The sequence below is a fragment of the Halictus rubicundus genome, chromosome 9 (assembly GCF_050948215.1).
Source record: "Halictus rubicundus isolate RS-2024b chromosome 9, iyHalRubi1_principal, whole genome shotgun sequence".
In the NCBI taxonomy this organism is placed as follows: domain Eukaryota; kingdom Metazoa; phylum Arthropoda; class Insecta; order Hymenoptera; family Halictidae; genus Halictus; species Halictus rubicundus.
The window spans coordinates 16,010,332-16,020,765 of NC_135157.1; the positions used below are offsets into that span (position 1 = coordinate 16,010,332).

The 10,434-nt window shown below is 45.6% G+C and overlaps 1 protein-coding gene across 1 annotated transcript in view; it reads right to left on the bottom strand.

Moving 5' to 3' along the window:
• LOC143357059 (uncharacterized) overlaps positions 1-10,231 on the bottom strand; it is a 55,390-nt gene extending 45,159 nt beyond the window's left edge. The window contains exon 1 of the mRNA XM_076793242.1: positions 9,771-10,231. The gene's annotated coding sequence lies outside the window, so the exon portion shown is untranslated. The remainder of the gene's footprint in view (positions 1-9,770) is intronic.
• Between the last annotated feature and the right edge of the window lie 203 nt (positions 10,232-10,434).

A 10,434-nucleotide genomic window follows, 5' to 3' on the forward strand; every position in this document is an offset into this window, starting at 1 on the left:
GCTAATTTTGTTACAAAATTATATGGTTCATTTGTATTCCCATCGGTAGCTCTGTCAGCCTATTCAGAACAAATAGGAACCACTACAGTTTTACTTATTAATTCTGACGTTATTGATGAATAACGTTATTGATGGGAGTCGACAAAATAAGGAATTATTAGGCAATAGTCTATGTCGAGTCTGGCTCGACGTATGACCGCAAAGGGTTAAAAGCGCAAAACTCGCAGCCCCTGGGAAACAGACGAAAAATGTCAAAACTCCGCTAATTCTCGAATTTCCTGAAAGTTTACCGCAGAAATCACAATCGCCGGTCTCGGTGTAATTAAATCTCGAATGATAAATCCGCGCGAGTCGACGCGACGCGCGACGGTTTCGTTCGTCGACACCGAAAACTACCCGGCGGAAATGATGTCGTCTTTCGACCCGGGCATTGTGTCAACATTTTCCTTGCATTTATCGGGACCTTTCCGTGCGTTATTTCGTCGGCGAACGTTGCCCGGGTGCTCGAATTACGAAGGCGCGCGATGGTCTCTTTCAATGGGAACGTATCCGTGCGGCGAGGCACCGGTTCAGTACGTGTTCTGTAGTTCTGTGCACGTGTGTGTCTGTGTGTGTGTGTGTATGTATGCGCGCGCGCGCGCGCGTACACATGCATGTAGAGAACCCGACAATGGGTTCGATTGCAAACCCCCCGGCCCGATACATCTTGCTGACAATTTACCAGAGCGCGATGCGCACGATACGTACGGCCCGCCGATAGGGCAAACTGCTTGGAGAACACGAGACGCCGGCAAATTAGCGGCAACCATGTCGCCAGATGCACCGCGGTAGATTGGGGTTGATTAAAGAGGGAAACACGTCCCGTTGATAGGCCCATGATACCCGTTTAAATACGTCCACGGTTCTTAACAAGAACGCCCCGCGTCAGGGTGCGGTTATCCGATGCTGCATAGACGCTTCTGTGTTGGGGTCGTGTTCGACGGTGTTTGTCACTGTCGCACGTCCCAATTCCACGGTTCATTCTCGTTATTCGGAACGCGGACGGGTTAACCCCCATCATCGTCATCAGGGTCGACTCGCCTCTTCGCGTGCCATTCTTCTGATTATCGCTGGATTCCTGGTTACAGCAGTCTTTCCAACAACGAGACGGTTAGAGAATAGAATTTTTTGATAATGTTCGATCCCCGGATCTTTTATTTTGTGGTTGTTAACGCTAGGTTTACGGAGCACTAAAAATGACGATTTTACATTACTTTACAAAAATAACACGATTGTATCTATCAAAATTTGTGGTCATGTTTTTAATAATATATACCTAAAGAAATCAATTTGTTAAATAATTCCTCATGGCTGCATCTGTACAATCTCAATATTCGTAGATTAAAAATATTTGAATCCGTCATTTTGACGGGTCCCGTAAATCTGGTGTTAAAAGCGTTTTACTGTAGCGACGATTGCGAATTATTTTAGCTGGTCATCATTTTTGTCGAGACGTGAGACAATTGTGAGGCTTGCGACTTTAGAAAGCGCCGCAAGGGTTAATTACTATGTGTACAGGCATTATTCGGATGGTTTGACCTCAGCATCACGGATCAGTATCAGGGTCAACGTCGTCGGACCGCGTTTTCCTTCTTCGTGGGATTCTTTGATTGCTGTGGGATTCCAGCTTATCGCGATTATCAGTCGAGTCTTTCCCAGAACGCGACGCCATTGTGTACAGTCGATGAAGAATAACGCCGAGGTATGAGCTCCTTCATTCCAAGATTATTTAATGGAAGATTGACGCTATCTCTTCGCGAGTTTTGCTTCGATTTTTTAGCATCTATGGCTTTTGTGGTATTAATTCTTTTCCACCTCGCTTCCCTGTACACTGGCGACTTCGTGAACTTTGGCAAACGTTTGCAACCACTAAGAACCGCATAATTCAATAATTATGTATACCGAGATATTCGGGAAACCCTCCTTTGTCTTTTAAGACAAACTTCAGGACCGTAGCATTTATAGTTTCCACGGTAGACATTTTTTTTCTATCATACTACACTCCAACACTCGCGCGTCGTGCAACAACCCCGCTAAAAGAGTCCACGTTAAACCAAAAAAAAAAAAAGAAAAATTCTTCACACGTTTCGAAATGCGACGGAAAACGTACTAAAAATTTCAGCGACTGTCATCCGGTCTGTCGTTGAAAAGAGAAAAAAAAGAATTTCGACAACTACGCGTGCGACAAAATCGATTCGTTAAACCACATCCAGCGACAGTTCTCGCTGCCGCGAAATCGCACGTTGACCGGTCTCGTTAATTTCGAAATCAAGCACGGCTTCTCTCCTCGGCTCATGAATTTATTCGTCAAGAGAGGGCAGCTAGTCCTCGCGTTCTCGTTTCGCTGTAATCGTTTGGAAAAGTGTATCGAGAGTTTCGGTTCCGTGGGATTAACGCGAACGTGAAATACGGTCGGCCGGCTGGCAAAAAAAAACCGGAGAGAGAGAGAGAGAGAAAGAGAGAAAAAGGTTGTACCCGTGTGACCGATACGGTGAGAGGAAAATTATCGTCCGATACAGAGAGAACAAAAAAAAATCGACGAGCAGAAGGGAGAAAGGGTCGACGCGGTTGAGCGTCGCGAGCGAATTAAGTTACGGGGGAGCAATTTGAGGGGAAATTGCGTGCAATATTTGCCATTGCCCTGGCGGAATCGTATTACCGGCCCTGTTGCCCGACCAAGACTGAACGGATCCCGGGGCTTTTCTATGGGGGAGTGGGTTGAATTCCACCATGCCGCCATGCGAGGCGGCAATTCGTAACGTCGAGTTTTATCGTCGTCGAAAAAGCTTCCACGATGACACCGTGACACGCGGTATCTTTCACGAGATCTCTCCCTCGGAGCGACCGGGACAGATAGAACGCTATGGAAAAAAGGGGTGAGCAGCCAGAGCGAGAGAAAACGCCGTCTCGATTTTCTTTCACGGAGAAACCTCGCCGCACACACGGATAACCGGATAGCTTGATGCATGAGCCTCGAACCTACGCTGACACTCATTCCGTGATTTCCTGCTTATCGTTGCGCGTCTGCGTTTATTCTTAGCGCTGCTGCTGCTGATGCTGATGCTGATGCTGATGCTGTTGCTGTTGCTGCCGATGCGCCGGATGTCGGGGATAAGGATCGCAGCTCTGATATTTACCGGTCGGATAACGTAGTCCGCGCGCGTACGCCATTTGTATTCGTGACCATTTTCTTCTGGTGCGTTTTTTTTTTCGAAATACCCGTGGCTCGGACCGCGGGATAATCCGATCGTTCGATTTTCGATGTAATTTGGTTCCTCGAGGTGTCTGTCGAGTTTTTGGAATCCACAAATTTTCTAAGATTGCACCGTAAGATTTGGATTTGATTGAGAAGTTATAGCTTACGAAATGTGCTAAACAATTTTTCAGAGTAATTTTCTGGTAATTGTATCGGAAGTATCGTTCAATTTAAATTTAACGAAGTTTCCCAGTGGAGCGACTGGCGAATAACGCTAGCATGAAAGCGTGTGACGCTACAATTGAATCGAATACTAGACCGACAATGAGTCGAAACAATAGTGGATTACTTGTTGACGAGCTGATAATAGCACTCTCTTTGTTGGGCACGATAAATCACGCGAGCGACACACAACAGGAAAGAATGGCAACAATAGTGGTTGTAGAATAAGATAAAAGTGTACGAAGAAGATAATGTATAAAGAGAATAATGAACGTTGCATGCTAGCTCGAATAGATGAAACATCAACTCCGAGCTAACAAGAATGGTCGTAAAATGAGCCACCTTTTGAAAAATGTTAGCCAAGACTTATAAATTGCGACGTCGGATCGATGAGATCCTCGATAGTGTTAATAAATTGTTCGTTCTACTTTTATCATACCAGCGCTGCGGGTTTTATGCGTTCGTGGCAAAAGTGAGCAGGCGAAACGCAAAATGGTGAAAATATTATAATATTTTTCATTTCTTTGGGTATAATAAAGCAAAATGCTTAAAAATTTGGAACACATTTTCAAACTAGAATAGTAGTTTTTAGTGCACGGTAAACCTAGTGTTCGGAGAAATTTTTTATTTCAGTCCTGGTTCTTGAAATCGATGCAGAAAATTTCGAATGCTTAGGTTTATGGTAAACCTGTTATGAGAGTAGTGCAAGGTGATCGTCTAGTGGAAATAGGACGCACGGGGGATAATAAAAGATCCTACTAAATTGCTTATCAGTTTACGAGATAGGTTATTGGACGTTGGAGCGCTTTCGTCGGCAGCTTGCGCATAAAAATTGCGCTAACAATAGAACAGAAGCGAAAGAGAATGAAACAGTTGCTCGACGGGGTGCTAACTCGACATCAGATATCTATTAACCCCCGGACGGGCGCCTGTTGGATCCATTTCGAGCCAGCTTTTCAAAGGCTGCGTTCTAACTCCCCGTCTTCTGAGGTTTCATTTCAGTTCTCGATGATTTATGTTAAGTCTGTTAAGCGAATCGAAATGTTCACGATTATTTCGATGAAAATCGTCAGAAATGTCTTTTACCGGGCGGAACAATAGGAGCCTGGTTAACTTCTCGTCTCAGTTAGCGACTTCTTAATTGCTTGTATTCAATCTGGTAAGAGGATCTCGGCGTTCTGAATTACTTCTGGGAGAATTGACAATGGCACGGACAGACTACTATAAAATCGTCCCAAATGATTTTTGAGGTGGTGAAATACAAATCAGAACTTTTCTATGGGGGATGAAGTAGAGAAATTCTAATTTACACCTCCTTAAAAATTCTATAGGGGGTGAAGTAGAATTAGGGGGTTGATTCCAAGTTCGTAATTATTTATACTAAACCTAATAAGAGGGTGTAAACGACCCAAATTACTTGTAGGAACATTTCCAATGTCATTAATGTTCCTTCAGAGGGTGAAATCGACCAGCCCGTCTAATTTCTCATCTTCACGTACAAAGTTCTCAACTATTTATATGAGGACTGTCAAAAGGATCTAATCTATCTCCAGACGAATTAACGAACTTCTAAACAGGCTATGAGATCTTACAAAATGTCTTTCGGAGGGTGACGCTCCATCTAACTTCCCATCTTCTCGGGGCTAATTACTTCATTAATCAGTTCGTCATTATTTCTATTGAATCTGCTAACAGAATCTAAGCTGCACCCAGGACAAAGAGGGAGACTATCTCCTACAAAATCCTCGGGAATACTCTTCGGGGGTTGAAATAATATATTCCATCTAACTTCTCGCCTTCTGAGACCTGACTTCAATTTTTAATCGCTCGGATCAAGCCTACTTAAAGGATACAATTTCTCCATAAATCCTAAATAAAATTTCGATCTTTCACCGAAGCTTCCCGGTTGGTCTCGAAACAAAATTTGCCAGGCGAGAACGGATCGACGCCACTGCATGTTATCCCCGTGTGTACGCTTTTAAAGGGTTGTCGCAACATCGTCTACGCGATCCTCTAATGAATTAACAGGAACGTAGCCGGGGGTGGAGAGGGGTCGACGCAGGCGGCTCGAAAAATCGTTAAACATCGCTTCCAACAGAGCCTACGCTCTGTCCGCGATAAACGTGTATCGCGCGTCTCGTATCCATGTGTGATACTCGCAGACCTTATTGTGTAAAAGACTCCATATGTACACGTATGTGTGCGAGCGAGCCGATACGCGTGAACCGTGTAGAACTTTTTATGGAATACGGTGTCCTTAAAGTAGAAGATCGTTAAACGCGCTACAATGGAGCCGCCGTAAAACTGGCTTGTCCGGCGAAACAAGTGCACGCAGTAATTTCCATCTTTTTGTCTCCTCCCGACGCCTGTCCCCGCTTCGATTATTAAAATTTCGCTACCCTCGCCCACGGCGCGGTAAATATTCGAAAACCGTGAGAGCCCGATCGCCGGAAGATTTATTTGGCCGTATATTAAAAACGGTAAATAGTGTCGCGCGGACCGTTTCGCAAATACGGTATGACGATATCTTTTCTCCGAGTACGAAATCATTTCCACTGCATCCTCGTGTGAGCGATATAGAAAAATTTTAATAACGCGATGCAGTATTGGTACGGATTTTTCTGATCACGTTTGACTTTTTAATCCACCGTGTGGTAGAGCCTCGATTATCCGGACTGATCGGTGAAGAAGCGAGTAATAAATCAATAAATTTGAATGAGTGGACCCCTGATTAGGCGTTTCCGAACACATTCGTTCGATTCGGCATAATCGCCGAGCCATCCTCGGCTCTTTTTTCGTCTACGGAGCCCCGTCGAGACTTTTCCCGCGCGTTTCGCGATAAATCGGTCTGGTCGTCGGGGCGCGGAGTTGAATTCGACTCGTCGAACACAAGGAGCCATTGAAGAAGCAATACGGAACGACACACAAAGACCGAACCAACCCCGCGTGGCAACGTACGACGACTGGCAATATCACATTCGCAATAAAGATTGCTTTTCTCTTCTGAATGCTTCGTTGTGCTCGGATATTCGAACCCGGGCGTCTTCCCCGCGGATAGAAAAGGTCAAAAGGAGTGGCCGGGTGTCGTGGACGCGCCTCTTTCAACCGATAACGCTCGTCGGAGAGGCCCTTCGAGTCCACCGGTTATCAAACTGCCGGGATACATCAGCCCGTTCGTCTAAAATATTTTTGCTAATTAATCGATCGTCGACATCTCTGCTGAATCGAGCATCGTCTTAACACTGCGTTTACAGAGCACTAAAACTGAGTATTTTACATTACTTTATGAAAATAAAAAGAATGTGTCTATTCAAGTTTTTAGCCATTTTTAAAATAATATATACCCAAAGAAATAAATTTGTTGAGTAATTCCACGTAGATGGATCTTCACAATTTACAGTTTTCAGCCATTTTTGAAATAATATATACCCAAAGAAATAAATTTGTTGAGTAATTCCACGTAGACGGATCTTCACAATCTCAATAGCCGTAAATTTAAAATATTAGAACCCGTCATTTTCACGGGTCCCGTAAACCTAGTGTTAAATAATTATCAGGGATTCCCCTAGGAAGACTAAACAAGGTCCTTGAGCTGCTCGGAGAGTATTGATGTAACCTCCTTATCTAAATCATTTTCGCTTCAGAAAAGCCGAGACCAAAAATTAATTTGCAGCTGAGATTTTTTTTTTCTCCGAAGAGGATATTGAAGACGGTCTCCAGAAGCAGCCGAAGCAAGAACTCAAAATTCCGACCGGAAAGACGTCGCAGCCGTCGGGACAACTGTTTTCCTGTTTTTCAGGGGCCGTCGATCCCGACAATAAATCCGATCGATCTCGTGAAAACTGCAGCCCCCGGTGGGGTCCCGACGGTGGCGTGCACGGCAAAGTTTCTGTCCCCGGCGGATTCTTTCTGATCATAGAGCTGCCGTCCCGGTGTAATTCGAGGGGCGAACAAAACACTTTAAGCGCGCGCAGCTCGAGAAATACCCGGCGGATCGTAAACAATGAATTTCCACAGTGATAAAGGAACCGTTTATCACGGACCGACCGCGTCGCATCCTTTCGCATTTACTGCCGATAAAAGTTTTTCCCTCGAAAAATGTGCAGACTGTCATAAAACGCGCGGCGAAGTTGCTTCTTGACGAGATTCCCAGCCGTTTAAATATTAACTCGCGTAGACCGATTTTCTACAGGTCCCAAGAAAATGTACGTGACAATGAATGGAAGAAAAATGCACAACAATAGCTGCACTTACAGCAAAAATTGTTTGGCTGTGGCGGAAGAATAAACTGTGCTGAATCTTCGTTGTAAAATGAAACGAGCAGATGTAAATCATAAATGTCCTATGTATTATTAGAGACCTCTTTTCGTATCATGAATAAAATTGATACCACCGTTGCAAAATTAATTAAGAAGTCTCTGGGTAGCGATACAGTATTGATAGAGCGTGAAGTGGGCTTTCAGAATGGTCTTGAAAAATGCAACAACCCAATTAATACGTTTAACAGTCGCTTTCGACGAAATCGGTAAATGGAAATCCAATTTTGCTTCGAAAGTAGCGGGACGACGAAAGTCTATCCAAACCATTCTGCTAACATTGGTACGCGTTAAACAACAGCATCAATTTCAATGGAATAGATCGCTTAAGGGTTGAAACTGTCAGCACAGAGAGGAAAGTTCTGATGGTCCCTTGAAACTTTTGAGTAAACACTCCGAGCAGAGCCATCGAATTCACTGTTCAGCGAGAACCCTGTAAATATTTTTAGAGGTTCGCAATTAAACCTAGGACGCCTGCGAGAAAGTCGCAATTGCCCACAGGATTCAAAATGTTAGCCTTTTTAATACTAAAGGTACAAGTGACTGACCTTTACGGTCTCATAAAACCGATGAGAATTTATTTAGACCCTTCTCGATCTTTATCATGCTGAAATAAAGAAATTTTACCCTTTCGGTGCTTAATAACAATAAATTTCCCAGAGCAAGATACAATTTGTGTTAACTTCGTCTATGGTCATTTCATTTCTTGAGGAGAAGAATTTTTTTAGAAGGCTGTTCAACTAGTTCAGTATTGCAAAGGTCATAAACAACACACTGGACTATAAATAAACATACCCTGCGCAGGAAAGGTCAAATTTTCAACCTGCGTACACCCGGAATAACCAACCCTTCAGCTGCCTTTAATCCTGAACACTCCAAGATCGACTATGTCAAAATACTAACAATCAAACATACCAATTACAAATGAAAACGAGAACATTTCCTGAAGTAAAAAATCGAAGAATCAATTGTCTCCTAAATCAAGACGCGAGACAAGTCGGAAGATAAAAATCGCGATTGGGGCTGCTCCAAAAAGTTCATACCGGAGTTCAAAGACCGAAAGATCGCGGAATCAATCGTCTCCTAAATCAAGACACGAGACAAGTCGGAAGATAAAAATCACGACTGAAGCTGCTCCAAAAAGTTCGTACCGGAGTCCAAAGACCGAAAGATCGCGGAATCAATTGTCTCCTAAATCAAGACACGAGACGAGCTCGAAGATAAGAAGCTGATTCTTCTCACAAATTTGTAGGAAAGTCTGAAGGCTAAAGAGAGATCGGAGAAAATCGTCTCCTGAATCAAGACACGAGACAACCTCGAAGCAAAGAGTATCCGGCGCGGAAGTGCTCGCGATAAAGCGTCCGTGGATCGCGGCTCGATCGTGCTGGGTGTATCATCGATTCTCGATGCGTAGGACGCGTGGTCCATCGGCGGTGTCGAGTTGCGAGAGAGCGAGTCCGGCCATGGAGGGTGCACCCGAGAAAGGGAGAACCCGATAGCGAGTCCATCGATCGTCGTCGACAAAACACGCGCGCCGCAAAAGAAAAAAAAAGGAGCCGACGCACGGCGTTATGGTCGCCGGAGCTAGGTATCCGTGCAGTCTGGATGAAGTTCGATTTTGAGTGCTGGTCCGAAGTTGCCAGCGCGAGGTACATGGGGGATGTAGCGATGAAACGAAGCATGGAGAGAACGGGAGAGAAATGTGGAGAGAGTGAAAGAGAGGGAGAGAAGCAGAGAGAGAGACAGAAAGAGAGAGGAAGGGTAAATTACAGGGCGGGTCTTGCCGTGGAAAATCGATGGGAATGCACGGCGAGCGCGTGGGACGAGCAAACCGAAGCTCCAGGAACGTGAGCGTCTTCGCGGAGGACGCTCCTCCATTTTCATGGTGTACCATGGAGTGGCGACCCTGACTTCTCGGGTTCGGAGCGGTGGGACGAGAGAATAGTATCTGTGTGTATCTCTGTTCGCCGTGGTACGTGGATATTAATGTTGCCTACCTGGAGCCGTTTCGAGGGTCGAGAACGAAGGGTGTCCACGAGAGTGCTCGTCCTGCTCCGGGGGGGTGGACGCGACTAGGTCTGCTCTTCTCGACGGTCCTGGCTAGGTTTTTGCGTGTTGACAACTGGCGGTGCAGGTGGTGGTAACGGTGACGGTGGTGTGGTGTAGTTGGTGACTATGCCTCTCTGGTAGCGGTCGGAGATTGGAAAAAAATGTGCACGCGTAACGCGGCTGCGCCACCGGACCCGAGAGCGAGCGAGCGACTGGCTCTCGAAGCGAGTCTACCGGGTTCTCTGTGCTCTTGTGCTACTGCTACCCGTGAAGCAACGTGATACCGTGGTGTACGTTGTATGGATGTATATAATAGATGCGAGAGCAGAGACCAGACGAAACGAAACGAAACGAAACGCGTGCGTCCTCGTCGCGGTGCTACCGTCTACTACGTGTTGCTGCTGGCAGAGCCACTACCGCTCTACCCGCCGCTCTCTCTCTCTGCTCTCACTCCACCGCGCCAGCCTCTTCTTCTTCTTCCTCGCACCCGACCGTGCGCGCTATGCCACTCCACCATCCCTCCAGAAAGTCCACGCAACGGAAAGGCGAGCGGGGTTGCCGCTACCACCGTCGCCCCGCGTACCAGACGAGCTGATGAAGGATACTTTCCTA